Here is a 27,453-nt window from a genome sequence, read left to right as displayed (position 1 = left end):
TGTAAGGAAAGATGACACTTATAACTCCTAAGAACTTTATTATTGTTAGGGCAGTTAAAAGGAGTATACATAAAAAGAGGGCATGGATATGTATAAACTATGATAATCTAAAAAACAATGATGATGATCTAAAAAAATTAAATCAAGAGATGAGAAAGAGGGATGCACTGGGAGAAGGCAGAAGGGAGAGGAAAACTGGAAAAATTATCTCACATAAAAGAGGCACATAAGGTAGAACTTTACAGTGAAAGGAAAAATGGAGCGGGGAGGCGAGCAAATCTTGAACCTCACTCTCACTAAAATTGGCTCAAAGAAGGAATAACATGCACACTCGGTTGGATATAGAAATCTATCTTACCCAACAGGGAAGTAGGAAAGGAAGTGGTTAAGAAAAAGGGTGGGAGTGATAGAAAAGAGAGTAGAATAAGGGAGGCAATGGTCAGAAGCAAAACAGACTTTGAGGAAGAACACGGTAAAAAGAGAGAGAGAGTACTCGCTTCGGCAGCACATATACTAAAGAGAGAGAGAGAGAGAGAGAGAGAGAGAGAGAGAGAGAGAGAGAGATGGGGAAAATAGGAAGAAGGGAAATACACACTTTGTAATCATAACTATGAATGTAAATGGGATGAACTCACCCATAAAACAAAAGCAGAGAGCTGAAACTAGAATCCAACAATATGTTGTTTACAAAAAAAATACACTTAAAACAGAAAGACACATACAGAGTAAAAGTAAGGGTCTAGAGCAGTGTCTATTATGCTTCAGCTGAAGTAAAAAAAAAGAAAAGCTGGGGTAACAATCATGATCCCAGACAAAGCAAAAACAAAAATCGACCTAATTTAAAAAGGTAAGCAGGGAGATTACATCTTGGTAAAACGTACCACAGATCATGAAGTAATATCAATACTAAATATATAAGATCCAAATGGCATAACATCCAAATTCTTAAAGAAAAAGTTAAATGAATTCCAGGAGGAAATAAATAGTAAATCTATACTAGTGGGAAACCTCAACTTTCCCCTCTCAGAACTAAATAAATCTAACCATAAAATAAATAAGAAAGAAGCTAAAGAGATGAATACAATTTTTTAAAAGTTAGATATGATAGACTATTGGAGAAAAACAACTGGGAATTGAAAATGATACATTGCTTTATCAGCTGTACATGGCACCTTCACCAAAAAACTGACCATGTATTAGGGCATAAAATATCACAAACAAATGTAGAAAGGAAGAAATACTAAATGCATCCTTTTTAGACCATAATGCAACAAAAATTACATTCCATAAAGGGCTACAGAAACAGATTAAAAATTAATTTGAAACCAAATAATTTAATCCTAAAGAATGAGTGGGTTGAAGAACAAAATCATAGAAACAATCAATAATTTCTTTAAAGAGAATAACAATGATGAGATAATATACCAGAATTGGTGGGATGCAGCAAAAGCAGCACTTGGGGGGAAATTATATCTCTAAATGCTTACATCAATAAAATAGAGAAAGAGAAGATCAATAAATTGCCCATGCAACTAAAAAAATTGAGAAAGAATAAATTAAATATTCCCAATTAAACACCAAAATGGAAATCTTGAAAATTAAAGGAAAGGTTAATAAAACTGAAAGTAAAAAAAAAAAACATTTAACTAATCAATAAAACTAAAAGTTGGCTTTATGAAAAAACAATAAACTAGATGAACCATGGATTAATTTGATTTTAAAAGAAAGAAGGAAGAAAGCCAAATTACCAGTATCAAAAATAAAAAGAGTAAATGTACCAACAGTGAAGATGAAATATAAGTAATTATTAGGAGCTATTTTGCCCCACTATATGCCAGTAACAATCTAAGTGAAAATGACAAACTAAGTGAAATGGATGGATATTTACAAAAACATAAATTTCCCAGAAGAGGAAATAGAATACTTAAATAACCCTATCTTAGAAAAAGAAATTGAACAAGCCATCAACAAGCTCCCTAAGAAAAAAACACCCCCAGGACCAGATGGATTCACAAGCGAATTCTGCCAAGCATTTAAGGAATAATTAATTCCAATAGTACATAAACTATTTGGGAAAATAGGCAAAGAAGGAGTCCTACCAAATTCCTTTTATGACACAAATATGGTTCTGATAACCTAAACCAGGAAGAGCAAAAACAAAAAGAAAATTATAGACCAATTTCCTTAATGAATATCAATGCAAAAATTTTAAATAAAATACCAGCAAGGAGATTACTGCAATATATCATAAAGATCATACACTATGACCAGGTGGGATTTATACTAGAAATACAGAGCTAGTTTACTATTAGGAAAACTATCAGCATAATTAACCATATCAATAAAAGAAATCACAATATCATGTGATTATATCAGAGATAAAGGAAAAGTTTTTGACAAAATACAACAATTATTCCTATTAAAAACACTAGAAAGCACAGGAATAAATGAAGCTTTCTTTAAAATGATAAGTAGTATCTGTCTAAAACCATCAGCAAGCATCATCTGTAATGGGGATAAACTAGAAGAGTTCCAAATAAGAGCAGGAGCGCAAGCAAGGAAGCCCATTACACCACTATAATTCAATATTGTACTAGAAATGCTAGCTATAGCAATCAGAGAAGAAAAAGAAATTAAAGAAATTAGTATAGGCAATGAGAAAACAAAAATATCACTCTTTGCAGACAATACGTTGGTATAAAGAACCCTAGAGAGTCAACTAAGAAACTACTTGAAATTATTAACAACTTTAGGAAAGTTGCAAGATATAAAATAAACCCATATAAACCCATAAACCCATAAACCCATCAGCACTTCTGCATATTACCAACAAAGCCCATCAGGAAGAGACAGAAAGAGAAATTCCATTCTAAATAACTGCAGAGAATATAAAATACTGAGAAGTCTACCTGCCAAGACAAACCTATGAACTGTATGAACACAATTACAAAACACTTTTCACACACAGATGGATGTAAATAATTGGAGAAATATTAATTGCTTATGGGTAGGCTGGGCCAACATAATGAAAAATGACCATTTCACCTAAATTAATTTACTTATTTGGTGCTGTACCAATCAAATTACTAAAAAAAATCATTTTATAGAGTTAGAAAAAAACAGTAACAAAATTCATCTGGAAGAACAAAAAGTTAAGAATATCAAGGGGATCAATGAAAAAAATGTGAAGGAAGGATACCTAGCAGTGCCAAATTTCAAACTGTATTACAAAGCAGTAATCATGAAAACAATTTGGTACTGAAAATTTGGCTATGAAAGAGTGGTGGATCTGTAGAACAGATTAGGTACATAATACACAGCATTAAATGATCATTGTAATCTAGTATTTCATAGACCCAAAGACCTAAGCTTTTGGGACAAGAACTCACTTGACAAAAATTGATGGGAAAACTGCAAAGCAGTTTGGCACAAACTAAGCATAGACCAATGCCTCATACCACATACCCAGATAAGGTCAAAATAGGTACATGACTTAAACATAAAAGATGATATAAGCAAATTAGGGAAACATGGAAAAGTTCACCTGTCAGATCTATGAATAAGAGAAGATTTTGTGACCAAACAAGAGATAGAGAGGATCACAGGAAGTAAAATAGATAACTTTGATTACATTAAATTAAAAGGGTTTTCCACAAACAAAACCAATGCAACCAAAATTAGAAGGAAAGCAAGAAACTGGGTGGGGAAATTTTTTAAAGCAAGTTTCTCTGATAAAGGCCTCACTTCTCAAATATATAGAAAATGGATTCAAATTTATAAAAATAGGAGTCATTTCCCAATTGATAAATGGTCAAAGCATTTGAACAGCAGTTTTCAGAAGAAAAAACTCAAAGCTATGTATAGTCATATGAAAAAAAATGCTCTAAAACCACCATTGCTTAGAGGAATGTTAACTAAAACAACTCTGAGGTACCATCTCACGCCTATCAGATTGGATAAAATGACAGAAAAGGAAAACCACAGATACTGGAGGATACACGGAAAAATTAGGACACTAATGCATTGTTGGAGTTGTGAACTGATTCAACTATTCTGAAGAGCAATTTGCCCAAAGGACTATAAAACTTCATACCTTTTGACCCAGCAATACCATACAAGGTCTGTGTCCCAAAGAGATTAAAGAAAATGGGAAAGTACCTAGGTCTAAAAGGACCTAGATGTATAAAAATATACCAGCTTTTTTTGTGGTGACAAGGAATTGAAAATTGAGGGAATACCTACCAATCAGGGAATGGCTAAACAAGTTGTAGATTATAATCATCATAGAATACTATCGTGCTATAAGAATTCATGAGCAGGACAGTTTCAGCAAAACTTGGGAAAACTTACATAAACTGATGCAAAGTGAAGTGAGCAGAATCAGGAGGACCAGCAACACTGTTAGGCTCGTCATCTATTCTGATCAATACAATGATGTGAGACAATTCCAGAGGACTTATAATGGGAACAGTTATTCATCTCTGGAGAGAAAACTGGTAGAATAAAGTCTGAATGTATATTAGGGCATTTTTTCTCTTTATTTTTCTTGCTTTTTTGGCAACATGACTACTATGGAAATATGTTTTGCATGATTTTACATGTATAATTGATATCACATTTCTTGCCTTCTCAATGGGTGGAGAAGTGTGAGGAGGGAGGGAAAGAACTTGGAACTCAATTCTTCATAAATGTATGTTAAAAATACATAACAAATTTATTTCTATGGGTAGGAGGAAAAGCAGGAGAGTAGTATCCCAAAAACCTAGAGAGAAAAGGGTGATGAACAGTGGCAAAAGCTACAGAGTAGTTCAGAAAATGAGGATGGAAGGCCTAAGGTCAGAGTGAAGGTTGCTCATTTTTTTGCACCAGAGGTTCTCCATATGCTAGCAGGACAGTTGCAAAATAAAGGCTCTGCCAAGTTTGTTTGGGGGTTGGTATTATTGTCAGGAGGAATCAGAAAGGGCTTCACAGACATGGTGGCATTTGAGTAGGGCTTTAAAGAATGAACAGGAATTCAACAAGCAAAGAAGAGAATGGAGAACATTTTACAATATATCCATCTAAGAATATACATGTTACAAGAGAAGACCAATGAGCTCATTTGTGAATTATGTTTGACTCTAACAATTAACATTTATATAGTTCTTTAAAGTCTAAAAAGTGCTTTCCATATATTATCTCATTTGATCCTCATAGCAACCTTGTGATGTAGGTGCTATAATTACAGATGAAGAAACTGAGGTTGAAAGAGTAAGTGAATTGCCCAGGGCCACATATCCAGTGAGTATCTGAAATGTGATTCAAACTCGGTCTAACTCCAAAACAAGTTCCATATTCTAACCACTCTAAAATCTAGCTTCCCTAGTTTTGTCATTCTATGCCCCTGGTTCTTTGCATATTTGTATAAGGAAAAGATTCTGCCTTCATCAAAGCTATTAATACTGGAAAGGGTATTGTTTGAGCCTGGTTCCCTGGTGAGAAATGTAGGACTCTGACATCTAAACATGCTTCCATTTACCAAGGCTATATAATAAAGGCGGAGACTTCCACTTACACTGTTAGCCTTGGCAAATGGCACATGAAATCCATTCACAAATTTGTTAACTGTTCTTCCTCTCCACTTGGCTGTCTCTGTGCACATATGTATGTACCTACATCCATTTTCCTTTCCTAGTCTCTCCCTCTCATGGTATGTGTTCTTCTTCCCAAGAAAAATACCCCAAAAGGTTCTCAAGAGAACAGCAATAGCATGTGAGCCCCAACATGTGTACAGAAATGTACCTCTTCGTTCTCCACCAGAATATCCCTTTTTACTTTCTTCTCGAGGAGTGTCAGTAGGATTCCCCCAGGCAATACGGAGGTTGCCCTACTGATGAATCCTGGAAATCTCATCTATACACACTACTCTGCTCCTCTTCACCTGCATTAAAAGGCAATGAAACAGCACGGTTAATAAGCATGGTGACTTTTTTTCTTTAAGCTTTCCATTTTGCAAAAACCTTTTATGAATAGATATCAAGCACTGAGACATCTCAGACTCTGAGCTTCCCCTCTCTAACTGCAACTTTGCTTCCTTCCACCTCTCCCACTCCCTCACTCCCACTGAATTTGTTCTTTTCTCTCGTTATGACTGAAATTCCCTCCATCCACCTCTATTTTCCCAATATACAGGTCTCTGGCTTACTTGCCTCTCTAGTCAGCCCGGAATCCATTCAGAGGCACTTCAACATTGCCTTTGAGAGCATCCTGGAATCCTTCACCCCCTTGACTTTCTTCATCCTCCACCCTGGGTCACCCACTACTAGCCACTCTCTCTCCTTCTCATCACTGTTAACATCTTGTTAATTTTAACCATAAGAATAATTGTCCTTCACCTCTTTAGAAAGTGCTTTTGCATGTGTCATTTAATCTCATGGTAATTCAGATTTTCTATAGAGCTTCATGGTTTACAGAACACTTTCCTTATGACCATGCTGAGAAGAAAAATTATGTTAAGCATTACCACCCCCATTTTAGAGATAAAGAAACTGAGGCTTAGGTTAAGTGACTTGTCCCAAGTCCTATACCTAGTAAAGAATCAAGTAGAAGTCCTCTGAATACACATCCAAGCTCTTTCCACTAAACCACACTGCCTACATGTCCCTGTTCACACGGAAGATCTAGATGAGAGAGTAGATGGATCCATGAAAATCCATCACTGAGAAAGAATACCTGAGTGCCCACATGCATACACAATTCAGAGACTGACAATGGGCCAGTGGCATCACTTTCACATCACATTTTATGTGAGCAAGAGTGCATGTGTGTAAACATGTGGGAATGTGCACATGATCAAGGGTTCTTATATCTATGAGTCAGTGAAGGAAGTAAATAAGCACCTATTGTTATTGTTTAATTGTTTCAGTCATGTCCAACTCTTTGTGACTCTGTTTGGGGTTTTCTTGGCAAAGATACTGGAGTGGTTTGCTATTTCCTTCTCCAGTTCATTTTATAAATGAGGAATCTGGGCCAAATAGGGTTAAGTGACTTGCCCAGGACCACATAGCTAGTAAGCGTTTGAGGTCACATTTGAACTCAGGTCTTCCATACTCCAAGCCTGGCACTCTATCCACTTAGATGCTCTAAGCCCTTATTAAGCACTTATTATGTTCCTGGTGCTATACCAAGTGATTTACAGATCTGATCCTCACAATAACCCTACAAAATGGTGCTGTTGTTATCCCCTTTCTTTAACTGAGGGAAATTGAAGCACATGGGGTTAAGGGACTCACAAAGCTTGTAAATGTTCTGAGGTTAGATTTGACCCAGTTCTTGACTCCAGCACCACTGCTCCACCCATGGCACAACCCACCTGCCCTATGAGCTGTTTGCCACATGAGCCAAGTATGTGTATCCAGGTCCAAGTGACAGTTATCAAAAGTTCAAGCACATGCTGGACAGATCTTTCCATCCTACCAATCACACTCAAATTGGATGACAAACCACCTGATTCATAAGCTTTATCAATGATGACATAAAGGAGACATAATAGCCCATAACAGTTAACTTTTTTAATGCTTTTTTATTACGAACTTAAGAATCTTCATACATAAACATTTCAATATATAAAGAACAAAAAGGGTTGCAGATGAAAATGTAAGTTTTCTGTGAGTTATATAGTTTTTAAGCATGTATTAAATTTAGCAAGATAAATTACAAAATTGTTGTATCCCCTTCTGAATTTTTCATTAGCTTTTGTATATTATTCAATGTTTTACTGTGGCTCTTGGCTTTCTGTATTTTTTTGCATCTATATCCCTATGCAGTAACCTACCACAAATAAGTATGGTCAATCAAAACAACACAGGCGTGTCTGCCACGTCCATGCACACCTAATTTGGAATTTCTACTCCATGCCCTCTTTGCCAAGCCAGGAGGCATGCTTCAGAACAGTCTTCAGAAGCCATGACTAGCTTCTGCAGTATATTAAGGAACACACATGTTCAGCAAAGAATAAAGAGGAGGTGGGACCAGAACATTCTTCGAGCAGCTTCAGGGGTATTCACCTGCAACCAGAAGAATCCTTTCTGCTCAGAGTTAGACATTTGTTCTGAGAATGACCCAACCCAGGTACCTGGTTTGCTTGCTTCTTGTTGTTCAAGTATTTCATCCCTTTTTGCAACCCTGCCAGAGGATTAGCCGAGGCAGAAAAGGAAGGCAAAACTCAAATCACTTGATTTGGTCGCTTGTGTCAGATGAAAGAAAGATTTGATTTATTCCATCTGGCCCCAGACAGTAGAACCAGGAGCAAAGGGTAGAAGTGGCAGGACAGAAGATTTCTGCTCAATATTAGAAAAAATTTTTCCAATAACTAGAGCTGTTCAGAAATTGGAATTGCTGCCCCCAGAGGTAGTGAGGTCCCCATTACTGGAGGTCATAGGATATAGATTAAGAACTGGGAACTCTTAGAATCTCCAAGTAAAGGCTAAGTAACCATTTTCACTTTCCAAAGGGGGCTGAGTAGGGAAACCAGAAAAGCTACATGTAGAAAGCACCTGACTTGGATGTAGAAGGATGAGATCGGCTTTTATAAACAGAGAAAGAGCAAGGAAGGCAAAGACAAGGAGACAGGAGAGGGCAGGATGAGAAGAGGGCACAGAATATGATCTATAGGGGCTGGAACTTGGAGGATATGAAGAAAGTAGTAAGAGACAAGGCTGGACAGCTAGGTTCAACTTGGATATTACACTAATTTCATATTTTATGCTAGAGAAAAAAAAAAAAGGAAGCCACTGAAGGTTTTGACTAAAAGAGAGCAGCGATCAAAGCACTTTGGAAGGAATATAAAGGAACGTTAGCAGAGGGGAGAGAATGGAGGCAGGACTACCACTTAGGAGGCCATTATATTAATCCCAGTGGCATTAAATTCAAATAGAAATAGGGACAGCTAAATCACACATAAAGATCCCTGAGGGCTGCATATTGACTTAGTTTTAAAATATTGCATTATCTATGTTTTGTTGTATTCTTATTTATCTTGTTAAATATTTCTCAATTACATTTTCCACTCAATTTTATTTTGTTTTCAATTTCAGATTCTCTTCTTCACCCCCACCTCCTCCCCCACCCATTGAGAAGGCAAGAAATACAAAATCTATTACAAACATGAAGTCATGCAAAACAAATTTCCACATTGGCTATGTTCCAAAAAAAATAAAAGAAGAAGAAAACAGAAAGAGAAAGGGGAAGGGAAAAGGAAAGAGGAAGGAGAAGGAAGGAAGGAAGGAAGGAAGGAAGGAAGGAAGGAAGGAAGGAAGGAAGGAAGGAAGGAAGGAAGGAAGGAAGGAAGGAAGGGAGGGCAGGAGGAAGGAAAAGAAAAAGGAAGAAAAGGAGGGAAGGAAGGAGAGAAGGAAGGAAAGAAGGGAGGGAGGAATAATCTGCATTTTGAGTCCATCAATACTCTATCTGGAGGTAAACAGCAATTTTCATCGTGAGTTCTTTGGAACTGTAATGGGTAATCTGGTTTGTGTCATGGGCTGCATGCAGTCTTTGGGTTGCATGTTTGACACCTCCTTTCTAGGTAAGAATACATGAGGGCCTTCACTAGGAGGGTTAAGGCAGAACTGGAAAGAAAGGACAGATATTGCAGAGATATAAACAAAAACCTTGGCAAATGATTGCATGTCAAGAAGAAAAGTAAAAAATGGTACTGGAGTTTTGATGATCGTGAAATCATCAACAGAAATAGGAAGCTGGTGAAGAACATGATTTGGCCAGGGGAAATATGGAATTTATTTTGAGATGCTGGCAGGACTTCCAAGTAGAGATATCCAACAGGTAAGTAGCAATATGAGAGATATTTAAGATGGATATATAGATACAGGAATCATCTGCACAGTATTAATCACTGAAGTAAATGGAATAATTAAGGGAGAGATGAGAGCCAAGGACAAAAGCTTGGGGAATACCTGCAATAAAGGGCCAGAAGGTTGATGAGGAGCTACCAGAGGACTGAGAGGAGAGAGAATCTGAGAGGCAGGAGAAGAGATATGAGTGTTCAGTGTCCCCAAAATCAAAGCAGGAGAAATTATTCAGAAAAAGGAGACGGTCAGGGATGATAAATACTGCAGATGAAAGCTGCAAAGGAGCCATTAATGGAGGATTTGATGACTAGGAAGTCACTGGGGACATTTGAAAGAGCAGTTACAGGGGAGTGGTAGAGACAGAGGTCAAAATGCAAGGGGTTGAGGGGAAAATTAGTGGGGAGTAGGGGTAGGCAAAGGGTGTAACAGATGACTTTTCCAGGATGATGGCAGCAAAATGAAGAGAATGAGATATAGTCAAGAAAAAAAAGCAACATGGTGGCCACATCAGAAAAAAATGTCTGTCTCATCCTTCATCCCTTCCCCACCTCATAACCAGTCTTCTGAAGCAATGACTAGTTACCACATGGATCAGAGGCACTGATTACAACAGCATGGGGAGCAGCAGAGTCAAAGGAAGGTTGTGGGTTGGTTTTTGTTTCATAGTTGGTGAAAATATGGCTAGAAAATAGTTTGTGTGGAAAAGACTTGGGGTTTTAGCAGACTGCAAGACCAACAGGGGTGTGAGATGGCAACTATAAAAGTGAATATGGGGGCAGCTAGGTGGGGCAGTGGATAGAGCACTGGCCCTGAAGTCAGCAGGACCTGAGTTCAAATCCGGCCTAAGACCAAACACTTGACACTTCCTGGCTGTGTGACCCTGGGCAAATCACTTAACCCCAATTGCCTAAAAATAAAAAAGATAAATAAAGTTTTTTTTAAAAAAAGTTAATATGATCCTAGGCTGCACAAACTGAGCTGATCATAATGTCTATAAGGAGAGGGGTGAAGATCCCACTATACAGAACACATCAGAATATTACCATTTTCAAATAATGTTTGATTTTTTCCCAATTACATGTTAAAACAATTTTTAAGACTTGGGTTTTTTAAAGTTTTGAATTCCAAATTCTATCCCTCCCTTCTCCTCTCCCTGAGACAGTTAAGCAATCCACTATAAGTTATACATATGTAATCATGTAAAATATTTCTATATTAATCATTTTGTATAAGAAGACAGAGAAAGAAAGAAAGAGAAAGAAAGAAAGAAAGAAAGAAAGAAAGAAAGAAAGAAAGAGAGAGAGAAAGAAAGAGAGAAAGAAAGAGAGAAAGAAAAAGGAAGGAAAAAATAATATGTTTCAGTTACATCAGAATATTACGTGCAGTTCTTGGCATCACGTCTTAGAAAGAACATGAACAGTGACTTGGCTTTACAGTCAGAAAGACGTGGTTTCAAACCCTGCCCCTATACACATTCCATGGGAGAATCACAATCTCTCAGTGCCCTTGGCATCTAATAATTTGCAGAACAATTGCTGATCTGCACTGGTAGAGGGAGTTTCCTCACTAATTCCCTATACCAATAAAATCATGTTTCAAAAAAAAAAAACCTCATGCTGAGGAAGGTGACCAAGATGATAAGGGGGCTGGAGAGCATGTTGCATGAAAACTGACTGAAGGAGTCGAGAATATTTAGTGTGTAGAAGAGAAGACTTGGGGGAGACATGAGAGCTGCCTTTCAAGTTTCTGAAGATCTGTCATGTGCAAGAGAGATTAGACTTTTTTTGCTTACTCCTGGAGGGCAATGAATTGGTCTGCCCAGGAGGTTGTGCCCCCCACTGGAAGTTTTCAAGTAAAGGGACGCTAAAGCGAGCATACTTGTCAAGGTCCAGCTTGTTTTATGTGACTTCTGAGTTTCCTCCTTATCACAGGATCATAGATTTAAAGCCAGAAGAAACCTTACAGGTCAACCCCGCCCTTCCCCCTCCCTGCCCTCCCCCCAATTATACAGATAAGGAAACTGAGTACCAGAGAGAATAAAATTGTTAGTAAGTAGTACTGGTGGTACTAGTGGTGCTGCTGCTGCTGGAAGTGGTGGTGGTGGTGGTGGTAGTAGCGGTAGCAGTAATGGTAGTGGTAGTTACCATAGTTATAGTACAGTTACAGTAGTAGTAGTAGTAGTAGTAGTGGTGGTGGTGGTGGTGGTGGTGCCGCTGCTGCTGGTAGTATTAATAGTAGCAGCAGTGGTGGTAGTAGTGGTAGTGGTAGTTATAGTAGTAGTTGCAGCTAGCATTTATAGAACATTTTAAGGTTTGGAGCAAACTTTATATATATATTATCTCAACTTATCCTCACAACAATCATGCAAAGTAGATATTATTATCATCCCTAAGAAACTAAGGCAGATAGAGGTTGTGACTTGTCCAGGGTCATGTAGCTAGTAAATATCTGAGGGTGGATATGAACCAGACCTTAATGACTCCAGGTCCAGTATTCTATCTCTTACAGAACACTGCTCTGATATTTTATGAGAGGTGAGTATGTTTAGAGGTTGAGAGAAAGGAGCTAATAATAATAACAATAATAATAATAATAGTAATAGCTAACATTTCTATAGTGCTTATACTCTGCCAGGCACTGTGCTAAGTACTTTATAATTATTATCTCATTTGATCTTTGGAGGTGAATGCTATATCCCCATTTTACAGATAAGGAAAGTGAGACAAACAGAAATTAAGTGACTTGCCCAGGATCATACAGCTAGTAACTGACTCTGGATTCAGTGCTCAATCTCTTACACAACAGTGCTCTAAGATTCTATGATAGGTGAGCATGTTAGAGGTCTGAGGGGAAGAAGCCTGTTAAAATGAGATTGCCTCTCACAGCCTATGGGATAACCCAGTGACTTAATTCTTTGCCTTGCCTCAGCCCTGTATCTTTAGTGGCTGAGCAGTCTTTGTGACAGGTACCACACCCAAGTATAGCTCTTCAGCACAGTTCCGGTGAATGCAGCCTCCACAGCTTATATTTTTTTTTCCATTTACCCACTTGCTCCCATTCAGTTTCTACTTCCTACCTAAGAAAGGCCTCCAGCTTCCAGCACATTCACAGCACAGAAATGCCTGAGAGAACCTAAGCTCAATGTCTGACCAAACCCTTCCTGGTTCCAGGAGCACCCACCTTCTCAGGGTGTTCTGCACTGTCTCCTGAGTCTAGGTTCCCCAGTGGAACAATCTTCCAGAAGCTTGTTACCATGTTAATAATCAAACACTCTACACAAACATTAGAAGTAACAGTCAAGTCCCACCAATGGAATCTGCCCCGTCTCTCAGTACATACTTATATGTGCCAGCCTGTACATACCCACACTTTACATCAGAAACTCCCAGAAGACCAGGACTGTCCCCAATGTCCATGAGCAATACTTTGGGCAACTTAATTCCTGTCCTCAATTTCCTTACCAATAAAATGAAGCATATAGGATCAAAGATTTCAAGCTAGGAGGAAGTTTAGGGGTCATCTAGTTCAATATTTCTTGTTTTACAGACCTAGAAAGAGGTTAACATTTGTGTGGCTGTGAGTGGCAGAGCTGGGATTTGAATCCAGGTCCCTTGACTGTAAATACAGTGCACTTTCCACTTCACCCTGCAGTCAGACTCCAGTCTCTGCTAACATATAAATCCTGTGTCCATTGCCACATAGGTTTCTTTCCTGTTAAATGCTGCTAAGAATGGTGGTGGCCAGTGACTCTTTTCAGAGCTTCCCTCTCTCTACCAGTAAACTGGGATGACAGCACTGGAACAGGAGCTGGGAGAGCTGGTGCATTGTTCTTTAGGGAATGGACAGATCTGTAAATCCACCACTCAAACCCAAGAATCTGAGCTGGGAGTTATTGACTATCAAAGACCGCAGAGAGTTTAAACTGAGGACCACTCAAAGGACAGTGGAGAAGTACATGTGAGGGTGGTTTGCAAAACAAGACCAATTAAGAATTTAACCCAAAAAAAGTGATATAAAGGATGGCATTAGAGAAATTTATGACCAGAAAAAAGAAAATGTAGGTCAGTCATGAGTGAGAGTGTGTGAGTTATAACCAATGGAGAGCAAGTAAATGCAAGACTCAGAATCTAGAGGATGATGGAGGAGTGAGCAAAGCAGAATAGAAGAAGCATTTGTTAACTCTATCTGACGACTGCGTGCCAGGCACTATGCTAAGTGCTTTTTACAAATGCTATCTCATTTGATCCTCACAACAATCCTGCAAAGTTGGGGCTGTTATTATCTCCATTTTGGCAGTTGAGGAAACTGAGGTAGACAGTGGTTAAGTGACTTGCCCAGAGTCACATAGCTGATAAGTGTATGAGGCTGGATTTAATCTCAAGTCTTCTTAACTCCAGGTCCAGTACTCTGTCCCCTGAGTCACCAGCTGCCACTAGGATCACAGATCCTAGCTGGGGAGATGCCAGAGTCCTTTTAGTGACCCAGGGGTGGGAAACCTGCAGCCTCGAGGCCACGTGTAGCCCTCTAGGTCCTCAAGTGTGGCCCTCTGAGTCAAGATTTGTTCTGTGAAGTTCAAAGAGCCACACATGAAGCCCTAGAGGGCCACACGTGGCCTCGAGGCTGCAGGTTTCCCACCCCTCCCTGATAGGCTAACCTCTCCTTCTGCAGATAAGGAAACTGAGGCCCAAGGAAGCCTAAGGGACTACTCAAAGCTATATAAGTAGAAAGCATCAGAGGCAGGACTTGAAAGATGACCCACCCCCTTCAAATAAACTGGAGGGGGCCTCTGGCAGAGGATTTATAAGAGAGCATGAACAAGAGTTACAGACAATGACAAGGCATGATGGTGGGATGGGATCTGCATCACTGGAGAGAACAGCCACATCGACAAGATCACAGATTCATGAAATCATAAAAAGTCAACCTGCACTGAACGACCTCCCCAGAGCAAGCCAGGAAAGTTCACTGTGCGGCTAGGGCTCAGCCCTGGCTGCTCTCTTCCCTTGGAAGAGTGCAGACTAACCCCTGCCCCTAGCTACTAGACTCACTGCCCTCCTCCCAGAGCCTCCCCTGCTACCTCCCAAATCTCCACATGAAGCCTTTTGCACAGCTCCCCACTTAGGCTGACAAGAGAACCCAGCCTAGTGCTATAAGGTGCATTCCCCAGGGAGGAAAAAAGCACTTTAAATCTCTACGGTACAAGGCACCAGACTGGCTTTGGACTCATTTCCTGGGACTCAGGCACCTTCCCCCCAAAATTCTCCCATTAAAGAATGAGTCATAAGAATGTACCTTAATGGCAGGATTGCTCCAGAAAACAAAAGAAGCTCATTATGAAGCCAGGGAAATAAAGCAGTGGGGGAGGGGAGGAAAGGGAAGGTTCTAGGGACTAGAGAGTTCAAGACAGAAGAAAAACAACACAGAGGCCAACTACACTATTTAAGCAGTCTAAGACTAAAACTATGGAAGGAAAAGAATGGATTAAATCAAACCCCTGACAGGCAATCAATGGACACTCAATTAACAGTTACAATGTTACTAATTTACTCGGAATCGAAGCAATACAGGTTCTTTCTTTCTCCCATTGAAGCAGCCCTGATGCAACTGTTCTGTACTCAGACATTCAGCCCCAGCTCCCTCCCAGTCAATGCCTAAATGCCTCTTCACAGGTTGCACCCTTCAATATAACAAAAAGGATGGGCAAGCCCATTTTAAACAGAACAGGGAGGGACACAGAAGGTCACAGCAGCCCATCAGATCAGTACTGCAGTCCTGGCCCTATCACTTCACCTGGGAAAAAGAAGGAGTCCCATGGAGAGAGTGCATAAAGGACCCCCAAAGGCTCATAAGCAGAATCACTAATGCTGACCTTTCATCTAAGAAACTTGGGGGCTTTTTAAGAATAGGACTTGGTCCCAGGGGCTGGTGAGGCAGAAATGCTCTGACTCACTCTTTGGCTACTAGGTCCCTTGGGATTGATGACACTTTGTAATCATCATAATAGCAGCCATTCATGGCTCACATCAAAGTGAGTGTGTCTGGTGTCTCATTAATTTTCCACACATCTGTAGATGGTAACACCTGGGGAGGGGGGTTCATTTTGGGCCTAGGGCAAAAGGAAGAGGGCAGGAAATTGATCCATGACATCCTAAATGTCATGGTATAACAGAGTGGTAATTCAAAACCCATGTCTTAAGAAAACTGAAACTAAAAGTCCAAGCACCAATGTGTGGGAAGCTCCATGTGAAATTTTCTTTGGGGATGGGAGGAAAGAAAGTAGATTCAGAGCAGGGTAGTATAATTTTCCATAACAACTGCAAATTCCTAGAATATAGATGGAGTACCTGAATTTCATTTTAACCTAACCCTCAGTTTGGCACCTTCACAGAATCCCAGAGTCAGAAGAGCCTCTCACAGGCCAGAGTCAAATTATACCTGAATAGCAATCCTTTCTACAAAATCCCCAACAAGCCTCATATAGCTTCCATTTCAATACCTCCTTGCTCTTCCCCGAGGTGACAATCCATCTCCTGACTCCAAATATTTCCACTGGCTATTGGAACACTCTCCCTGCTCATTTCTGCCTCCAAGTTTGTTGGCTTCCTTCAAGTCTCAAATAAAGGTACAACTTCTTCAAGAACCATTTCCCACTCCTCCTTAATCTTAGTGCCTTCTCTGAGACTGTCTCCAATTTATCCTGTATATTTTGTGTTGGTACATAAGTATTTGCATGTTGTCTCTACCATGAGATCTGTGAGCATCTTGAGAGCAGCAGCTGATTTTTGTTTTTCTCTGCATCCCCAGTGGTTGCCACAGGGCCTGGCATCTACTATGGTAGGGGCTTTAGTAAATGCTAATTGACTGACCAACTTACTACTATGCTTACCTCTTTATATAACAAGACAGATACAGAGAAGATGGCAGGTAATCTGAGATGGGAAAGCAATAGCAGATGGAGAAAGGCTTCCTGACATAGTTTCCCAAAGTGAGGATACCGCCCCCTAGGGGGCACTGGAATGATCCAGGGGAGTGGTAGTAGCCTTGGGTGCAAGTGGGAGGTGTTGAATAAAAATAAGGGGGTGGTGGAAGCATAGGGAAAGAAGAGAAGAAAAATTTGAAAAACTTTGTACATGTTTCATCTTTTGTATAACAGAGTTAAAGTCATGGTGATTATGTTATTTTCCAAATAAACACACAAAATGCAAGTTATAACCGATCAGTGGTCAAGTCTACTGACACGTCTTAATAAGTAAATAAGTGTTGACTGGCCAGCATGTAGCAAATTGTCAGGAAGTACAGCATGCATTGGCAGGAATATGTGTATGTAATGACTTGTTTACAATATGATACTCTATGGTTACATGATACAATATTGGGTCATCAAAATTTCACTGCAGGAAAAAAAAACAAATTTACAATAAATTATTAAATTTAAGATGCATCTTTTTTAACCCCCATGCCTAGCTGCTAGACTCACTGCCCTTCTCCCAGAGCCTCCCCTGCTACCTCCCAAATTTCCACATGAAGCCCTTTGCACAGCTCCCCACTTAAGCTGACAAGAGAACCCAGCCTAGTGCTGTCAGGTGCATCCCCAGAAACATTCCCCAGGGTGGAAAAACCACCTTAAATCTCTACGGCACAAGGTACCAGACTGGTTTTGGACTCATTTCCTGGGGCTCAGGCACCTTCCTCCAAAAATTCTTCCATTAAAGAATGAGTCATAAAGAATGTACCTGGGCAGCAGCAGGAGTTAGAGTAATGGCAAGATTGCTCCAGCAAACAAAGGAAGCTCATTATGAAGCCAGGGAAATTCTTTGAAATGATGCAAATTACCAAAAAAAAAAATTAAAGGGTTAATGAAAGTAGATTTCCCGGGGGGCGCTGAGTGGTTTTTTTTTAAAGGTAGTAGTAGGTCAAATAAGTTTGGGAACCTCTGCTGTAGAAGGTGCCATTAGAACTAAATCTAGCCAGGACTAGGAGGCTGAAGTGAAAAGGCAGAATCCCAGGCATGAGGGTTGGCCTGGAGACCAGAGATGAAGCATTGTGTGTTAAAAGCTGCAAGTGTAGTTAGATCATCGGGTGTTTGGAATGGGAGAAAGTCTAAGTCCTGAAGGTTATAGAAGCCACTAAAGTTGGCAGAGGAGGCGGGGAAGATTTACATAGTCAGAAAAAATATGCAGTAATTGTACATGTATGACCTATATCAAATTGCTTATAGTCTCAGAGAAGGGGGAGGGAAGGGAGGGAGAGAAAATTTGGAACTAAAAAAAAATTTTAAATGAATGTTAAAAGTTGTCTTTACATGGAATTGGTAAAAGAAATAAAACATTATTTTAAAAATATGTGTAGGCAGCTGAGTAGAGACTCGAAGGCAGAGACCTGTGAGAAAGCCATCTCAGCAGTCCAGGTAACGAAAGATGAGGGCCTGAACCAGAGTGGCAGCAGTGTGAGAAGAGAGGAGGGGATAAGCATTAGAAATGTAAGTAAAAACAATTAGATTTGGCAAGGGATTGGATATGTGGGCTGGGTGATAGTGAGGAATTGATGATACCCAGCTGGCAGATCTTGGTGACTGGGGATAGGGTGGTGCCTTTGACAATAATGGGGAAGTTTAGAAGGTCCATTCTCACACAGCAGGTAGCCACATGGGTCAGATTCAACCTTGAAATCTCTAGCTCTGAAGAGGTCCTTCATTTTACCCCAGGTTCCCTCTGTCTCCACTTTTAAAGGACCACACCTTTTACCCTCCCCCATTACATTCCTATTCAGGAAGTGAATAGGACAAGAGCTTCTAGGGACTTTGCTTCATTACAGATTGAATCTCAGATGGGGTGACAGATGCATGCTCAGCTCTCCATGGAGAGAGAACATGGGCTGGTGGCTTCACAACTCTTCTGGGAGAACTTCATCACTGCTCTTGGGTTCCCCTGGGAAGACTGCAGGCAGAGCAGGAGAGTTTTGAGAAGTCGTAATTCCAGCTCTTACCAAATACCCCGTCATCCTTCACAGGATCACAGATTTAGAGCTCTAAGCGACCTTCAAGGCATATTTCCAATCCTCTCATTTTACAAATGAAGCCCAGAGAAAGTAAATGGCTTACCCAAAATCACACAGGATAAGGGACCGGAAGAGATTTTGGACTACCTTTTGACTCTTTCCACCGTATTATGCACTAGAGGTTGGACCAAGGTAGGTGCAGCCCAATAGGTTGATTTTTCTACACACGAGGCTCTCATTTTCAATGAATAAGCCAGAGCTAGAGACACTTATAAACCAGAGCTAGGGGTAGGTGTAAATCAAGGGCAGGCTGCTTAACACTGGGTATCGCAGCAGGAGGCAGCAAGGTAGAGAGGAGAGGCATAGTCCTAGGGCTCAGAACAACTGGGTTGTCCTGGCTCTGCTAATATCTAGCTGTATAACTTCAGGGGAATAATTTCAGCTCTCTGGGCCTCTGTTGTCTTCCAAGTAAATGCACTGGACGGGATTCAAATCCAAGCCATGTAGTTCCACATCCAGCCAGCTCTTGCTTTTTACAGGCCTTAGACTGCTTTCAGTACCCAAAAGGGAGACTGGGACTAGACCAAGATTTCAACTTACAGAGTCTTCTTCCCCATTCACATCCACCCCAGAGGCCTCCTTCCTCTTTCCTATACAAATGCCTCTCTATTTTCCCATGTGATGAGACAGTCTTCAAATGGGATAGCATTCATTCAATGTATCTCAGAGGTTGCCTCAGCCACAGAAATTTTGCTTGAATGCTGGGCTGGGCTGGGGCTTTCCAACTTGAAGACTTTAAGTACAGATCACAAAAACAGATATTCAGGGACTTTAAATCCAACCATTTAGCTGCTTTTTCAGCTTAGAAGTGTCACAGCTACTTGCAAATGGGCCTTTGGATAATTGAACAACTACAATTTAATGGCTTTCTGGGCTGCCCTAGCTGGTAGAAGACTGTTTTCTAATCAACAAAGGCCACCAACCTCTCCCCCAAAACTAAAATAATCACCCTGACCCACAAAACCATGCCCCTGAGCAATGCCAACAGTCAGTCACACCTCACCATGAAATAACCCATGGCTGCTCTCCTCCTCTCATGGGGCCATCGACCGCTCCATTTGCTGGCTATTATTTTAAAAACCCAAATTTTATTAGCAGTGGAACATGAGTAATAAATACTAATAAACCGTTTGCACTTGAATTAGCCTTGGTTATCCTGGGATCAAAGAGCCATTTATCAAAATCAGACTCACTTCCCTACCACCATCTTGTGGTCAGGAAATAGACTCTCCCAAGGTCACAGGAGCTGAGAAAGGACCCAAGGTTTTGGGGTTTTTTTCCTAATGAAGTCCTCATTAGCCTGTGTGTTTAGAAACAGTATGGGCTGAGAGGTTGAAAGAGTATGTTACAAAAAGCTGGGCTTTCCCACCACTCCGGTATGGCATTCCTGTCTTATTTTCTTTTTATTTCCTCCCTCTCCCACTCCAGACCTATATTCCTCTTATTCCAGCCCTCTCACCCCAGAACTATAAGCCTTTTCACCTTCCCAAATCACATTCCCACTTGGGACTTTCCCTGGGCATGGACAACCTACAGGATCTAATCTCCTCCCCATCTCTCTGCTGGCTGAGCAGTCATTGCCACCAATAGACCCTCTCCTCTCTTTACAAAACAGTCACCAATAAATCAACCAACAGGTATTTACTGAATACATCTGCTATGTGGAAGCCACTGTGGGGGATAGGAAGAAGCATGAAGCAAGGTAGCCTTCTGCCCTGGAGGAGCTTACAATCAGTTAGGCGGAGAAGACGTAAACACACGAAAATATCAGCAGCATAAAGTCATCTATGTAGATGTAGAGCTGAAAAGGACCTGAGATGTCGGGTAGCCAAATCCCTCATTTTACAAATGAGGAAACTGAGTCCTAAAGAGATTAAGTGACTTGTCTAGTGTCACACACAAAGACAGTAATAGCCAATGCTGCATTTCCCAAACAATTTTAGTATATTATGTGTCTACCATGTGCCAAGCACTGGCAACAGGTACAATGACAAACATCAAAAAAATGACATTCTATTGGGAAAAACAACTTATAAGTGAATACAAAATTTATACAAAGTAATTGGGAGGAGGCGGGGAGAAGGTTTGATACCTCCGGGAATCAGGAAAGGTTTCATAAAGGACTGCAGCACTTAATCTGAGCCTTAAAGGGAGCTAGGCATTCCAAGAGGTAAAGGTGAGGTGGGAAAACACTGCAGACATGGAAGAGGAATTAAAATGTCATGTATACACCAATCTAGCTGGATCACAGAGTAAATGAAATCAGTCTAGAAAGTTAGATTGGAGTCAGATCTTAAAGAGTTTTAAAATGACAAACAGAGGAGTTTGTATTTTATCTCAGAGTAACAGGGAGCCTCTGAAGTTTCTTGAGGAAAAGAGTGACATGGTCAAACCTGTGCTTTAGAAATATCAATTTGACAGGTATGTAGAAGATGGCTAGAAAAGGGCTAGAGGCAGGAAGATTAAGTGATTCTACTGGGCCAGGCAAGAGGTGATGGGGGTAGCAGCCATGTAAGTGGAGAGAAGGGGAACTTATATGGAAAATGGGACTAAGTTAGTAGTCACAAGGCTTGGAAACTGAGTGCAGAAGGTGGCTGAGGAAGAGAAAGAGCTCTGGATGACTTGGAGATCCTGTACAAACTCCAGTCAGAAGTATGATAGTGATCTTGATAGAAACATGAATGTTAGGAAGGAGGATGGGCTTCAGGGAAATGGTGATGAGTTCTGTTTTGGACAGGCCACAGAAAACAACAGAGCCCAGTGGGAAGAATTCAGGGTTTGGTGCTTAGAGATTCCCCTTCTGCCACTTGTTGAATGAATTCTGGCAAATAACCTAATTCAAGGCTGGGGAACCTGCAGCCTTGAGGCCACCTGTGGCCTTCTAGCTCCTTGGGTGAGGCCTTTTGACTGAGTCCAAGTTTACACAACAAATCCTTTTCTTAAGGAGATTTGTTCTGTGAAGCTTGGATTTAGTCAAAGGGTAGCACCTGAAGACCTAGAGGGCCACATGTAGCCTTGAGGCCACAGGCTCCCCAACCCTGACCTAGAGAGAGCTAGGTGATGCAGTGAGATAGAGTATTAGACCTTGAGTCAGGAAGACCTGAGAGTTCATATCCAGCCACAGACACTCACTGGCTATATGACCTGGGACAAGTCATTTAACCTCTCAATATATCAGTTTCCTCATCTGTAAAATGGGTATAATAACAGCCTTTAACCCTGGGGTTGCTATGAGGATCAGATGAGATAATGTGTACAAAGGCCTTTACAAATCTTCAAGCACCGTATAAATATTAGTTATTATTATCCCAGAAGAGGTATGACTTGAACTATACCTTGATAGATTAGGGGTATAGGGATGGGGATGTGGTTACTATTTTGATAGGCAGAGGCAGAACAAATAGCATAGGTACAAATTTCAGGCTAGGGAAAGGACAGGAGTAAAGGTACACAGGCAGGAAGTAGAAAGATATTTGAAAGATAGCAAAGAGTTTACGAATTCTTTGAGAACCTTAAAAGTCATCCAGTCATCATCTGAGCTGCCTACAGGATTCCTGAAAAAGGGCAGAAGAAGGCAAAGGGACTAGCTTGGGAAGGGCCTTGAAAGCTAGATCAAGGAGCTTGGTTTTTATCAGGTAGGCAGTGGGGAACCATTGACAGCCTTTGAGCAAGTGAACAGCATGGCGAAATTGGTATTTGGGGGAAATTAATTTGACGACAGCGTGCAGAGGGGCTGGGAGAAGAAATTGACAACAGGGACACCACTTGTTACAGCCAAAGGAATTTCAATTTAAAAAAACCACACTTCCCTCATCCTCTACCACATACTTCTTCAACAGTCAGTCAGTCTAGTGCTAAGTGCTGGGGATACAAGGAAAGGCAAAAGACAGTCCCTGCCCTTAAGGAGCTCCCAATATGGGGAAGTGCTTTCCTTCTCTTCTCCTCTCACCACTCCCTACTCCCACCATCCAATGGTAAGCCATGGGGAACTCTGACATTTATAAATGTGTCATGGAATAGAAAAAGTGGGACGCACTGCCCTCAACACTAGGGACTCTCTGCCACAGATAAGAGACAACACTCAAAATATTCCAGGCAGGGGGCTCAAATACAGTTCAGAACAATGGTCAGAAGCAGTGACCATTCCATTCTAGGAAGTCCTGAGGGCTATGGCCAAGAATCAGTAGCTAGAGTGCTGGACTTGGAATCAGGAAAATCTGGGTTGAAATCCTGCCTCAGACATATACTGGCTGTGTCATCCTAGACAAGTAATTTAATCTCTCTGTGCCTCAGTCCATGGCCTTTGAGGTCCCTTCCTGTTCTAAATCTAAGGTCCCACTACTAGAAAAAGAAGGCAGATAGTGCAACATGGCTTTTTTCCCCTTCTTTATTAAGGGACCTCATCCTCCATATTGCATCTATCTGCCTTCCCAATGGCTAAAGGAATTTCATTCAATCCAAGAGGCACCTACTAAGTAAGTGATAGTAAATCAGCCTGACTTGCTGTTGCCTATGCAGGGACTGTTCTCCCACCTCATTCATTATCTGCCCCCTGACTTCTCTGGTTTCTTTCAAATTCCAGCTAAAATTCCATCTTCTACAAGAAATTGTTCCCAGTTCCCTCAATACTAGTTCCTTCTCTCCAGTTTGTTGTTGTTGTTGTGTTTTGCCCAACTCTGTGTGACCCTATGAACAAAGTCCCCATTGGCAAAGATACTGGAGTAGTTCACCATTTCCTTCACCAATGTGTTCCTATTTTACAGATGAGGAACTGAAACAAGCAGAGGTTAAGTGACTTGCTCAGGGGCAGCTAGGTGGTGCAAAACACTGGGCCTGAAGTCAGGAAGACTCATCTTTCTGAGTACAAATCTGGATTCAGACACTCACTAACTGGGTGACCCTGGGCATGTCACAACTCTATTTGCTTAATTTCCCCTTCCGTAAAATAAGCTGAAGAAGGAAATGGCAAACTATTTCAGTATCTTTGCCAAGAAAACTTCAAATAGGGTCACAAAGATTTGGACAGGACTGAAATGATTGGACAACAATGATTTGCCCAGTCATACAGCTAGTAAGTGTCTGAGACTAGTTTTGAACTCAGATCTTCCTGACTCTAGGGCCAGTGCTCTATCCACTGTACCACCTAGCTGCCCCAGTTAAAAAGGTAAACCTCCAATTTACCCTTGTACCAATCTTGTATGTCCTCAGTTGTTTGTATATTGTTTCTTCCAATAAAATGTGAGCTCCTGGAGGGCAGACACAATATTTACCTTTCTTTGTATCTATCCCTAGCTTAGCTCAATGCCTAGCACATAGTAGCTGCTTAATAAATTCTTGCTGACCAACTGACAATTATCTCTACAAGGTGATTAGTAAATAAAATTATAACAATTATCCCCATATTATAAATGAAGAAACCAAGGTTTGCCTGTAGTCACATTAGCTGATGAAGAATAGAGTTGGAATTTGAACCCAAGTCTTAGGCCTCTAAGTTCAGCCAGGTCTCCTTCCACTAAACATGGCTCTCTCAGAGAAGACAGGCTTGAGAAAACCTTCTCCCAGCAGGCTGAATGGCTGTACCAAGCCACAGCCTGTCTCCTTCTCCTAGCAAACCTTGGACAACAATAAGCCTTTATCTGTTCTGTCAATTGTCTATGAGCACTGACACAGTCATCTCTCTCTTTGGAGACAAGGCCATGGGCCAGTGCTCGGTTAGCCTTGGCTTAACCAAACACAGTACAGATCATAAAGGTTACTGTTTCCCCACCTCCCCCACCCCCCACCCCACCCCACCCCCACCACACACTCCAAGATGCAAATGGATCCCGCTACCTCCTGCCCGCAAGCTGTGAGATCTCTGTGAAGATGCAAATCCCCTGCACGTGGGCTCTGGGGAGACAGTGACAGAGATCACATTATGCAGCCCTCCCCTTCCCACCACAGTGGCTAGAATAAATATTGCGAATCTTCCTCTCTCACCTGGCAGGAATCTGACTGTGGGGAGTTTTAATTGAATGCAACACCAATGCCCCAAATCCTCCTGGCTTCTCCTGGTCCCCACCCCGGCACCTCCCCACAGAGTATGCTGAGGGGGGGTCTGCCTGGCCAGCGGCGTGGTTAAGCATTCACAATGGCAAAAGGACCAATGCATTCATCCCTCATACCCTGCTCACCATTCTGGCTGAAGCTCAGTCTCCAGAAGTAACAGTTTGAGGAAACTGGGGCTTTGTTACACTCTCCCTGAAAGAAAGGCAGACATTGAAACCAATGCTGGAACTAGGCATAGACAGGACACTACCTGGGGCCTAACACATGAGGGGAGGGGCAGAATAAAAAGGAACATCTTAAAAAATTAATGTCCTTATTTTTAATGATAAAAAATTCTGCCTTCCAGGACACAGAGGCATTTATCTCGTGAGCAGTCAAGTCACTGGTATGACAGTGAAATTTCATAGACTCCAATAGACAGTAGGATTAACTATAGTGTTTCTCAACTTTTAAATGTATAAGAATCCCTGTGAAACAAATTTCATGAAACCCCACATGGAAGCAGTTGTATTATTAACAGCCTTTGGCTAAGGAAAACACTCAGCTGGATATGAATTCCTTGCAAATAACTCTGCAGTCCCCAGGGGATTTGTGGTCCACAAGCTAGAAACCACCGTTGTCATGGGAAGAGTACTCACTGTCAAGTCAAAAGGCACTGCACCCCTTATTCTCTGACTGTGGGTACTACACGTCATTTCTCATCTCTGAACCTCAGTTTCCTCCTCTGTAAAATGAAAGGCACCAAATGATCACAGATTTAGAGAAGCAATTTAGAGACTACCTAGTCTAACTTCCTCCTTTTACCGAGGAGGAAAGTGAAGCCTGGCAAGGTTGGGTGATTCGTCCAATATCACAGATACAGTAAATGGTAGGGGCAAGATTTGAAGCTAGGTGTTCTGCCTCTAAATGCAGCACTCACCCCACTGCATTATGCTACCATCTTGAACCTTCCTTCCTTCCCTCCTTTGTCCAGGAGAAGGAGAACAACTTTGAAGTCCTACCTAGGGCATGTTAATGCCTCACCCTGGCCCTTTGATGGTCCTGGTTTTGCCAATTTCCCCCAAATTCCAGAAGTCTAGAAACCACATCACCATTTACCAAAGAAGTTTGTTCTGGTTTATTCAACCATACCGTGAATTAGATCCAAAACATTTCACCATCCTCTTTGTTCTTTTCTCCTTCCCTTCCCTTCCCTTCTCTCAAACTGTTTACCCTCACTTTGTCCACTTACCCTCTGACTTCTCTTCGTTCTTACTATTTCCTCACGATGGCCTCTGAGTCAAGCCTTCCCCAAGTTACCCCATAAAGCAATAGAAAAAAAATATTGGACTTAAAGTCAAAAGGCTTGGACCTGGATCCTGACACTGCCATTTACAAGCTGTGTGACTTCTATAGTCATGAAACCTCTCTGGGCCTCATCTGTAAGATGGGTCTAATATTTATAGTACTGACTTCATTGGGCTGTTGGTAAGAAAAGGTAAGATGGAGAATATAAATTGTGTGGCAACCACATAAACAAGAGTTATTTTTTGCTCCTTAGGAAGGTCCCCCTCCAAGTTATCCTCCTTCAAATATTTAAATCACTCCTGAAATCCCAGTACCCCCCTCTAAGATTCTCCAGACTGATAAGAGAGTCGATGGCTTTCCTTTGCCACCACAAAATTGCATCCTACCATGCTAAAAATGCGTCAAATATTGATATATAGATATTATGTAAATACTTATTTATGAGCTTGTGTGTCATTTGTCATTTCTCTTATAGCCTACTATCTATCTGCCTTAAATTTCAAACTCCCAGAAGCCAGGGACCTTGACCATATGACTCTCTCTACCCAGTACCCAGAAATAGTGGATAACAGTAGCAACTTCAATTTATTGCCTTCTGAATAATTTAAAAATTACTTTCCTCACAACAACCTTGTGAGTAAATAGTGCGAGTGCCATTATCTCTGTTTTACAGAAAACGAAACTGAGGTCCAGAGAGCACAAGTTGTTTGCCCTGGGTCTCAGAGTTAGTATGTGTCAATGCCAAGATTCAAATCTAGGTCTTCTGACTCTAAGTCCAGGATTCAACACCACACTCTTTCGTTGGCCTCCAAAAGAATGTAAGCCCCCTATTAGAATATTGAAGCTAATACCCTAAAAAATCAAAAGTGAAACACATCACATGCCTTTCAGAGGTGATGGATAGCGGATGAATTCTTTAACAAATAAGGGATCAAGACAATTATAGACAAAATAGATCATTTTGACTACATGATATTGAAAAGAGTTTGTATAAACAAAATTAACACATTTAGGATAGGAGGGGAAGCCGTCAAAAGAGAGGAAATAAACTAGATAAGTGATCTCTGATGAAGGTTTGCTATTCAAGATATAAAGACAACTAAGAAAAATATATAAGACCAAATGTCATTCCCCAATATACATGGTCAAAGGATATAAATTATCACGTCTAAAAAGAATTGCTAACTATTAACAACTATATGCACAAATGCTCTAAATC

General features: G+C 40.9%; 1 protein-coding gene across 5 annotated transcripts in view; it reads right to left on the bottom strand.

Annotated features, from left to right (window-relative positions):
* Window positions 1-27,453, bottom strand: part of GRIK4 (glutamate ionotropic receptor kainate type subunit 4) — a 689,615-nt gene that overhangs the window by 619,974 nt on the left and 42,188 nt on the right. For 4 of the 5 annotated variants that reach the window (XM_078146898.1, XM_020984864.2, XM_078146899.1 and 1 more), the window contains exon 1: window positions 5,782-5,916. The exons of the other annotated variant lie outside the window; for it this stretch is intronic. The gene's annotated coding sequence lies outside the window, so the exon portion shown is untranslated. Of the gene's footprint in view, window positions 1-5,781; window positions 5,917-27,453 lie in introns of those variants that run through there. 5 annotated transcript variants of the gene reach the window in all.

Source organism: Phascolarctos cinereus, unplaced genomic scaffold (genome assembly GCF_003287225.1).
Source record: "Phascolarctos cinereus isolate Bilbo 61053 unplaced genomic scaffold, phaCin_HiC Scaffold_726;HRSCAF=1367, whole genome shotgun sequence".
In the NCBI taxonomy this organism is placed as follows: domain Eukaryota; kingdom Metazoa; phylum Chordata; class Mammalia; order Diprotodontia; family Phascolarctidae; genus Phascolarctos; species Phascolarctos cinereus.
The sequence above is the reverse complement of the archived record's forward strand: the minus strand, read 5'-3'. Positions and strand labels throughout refer to the sequence as shown.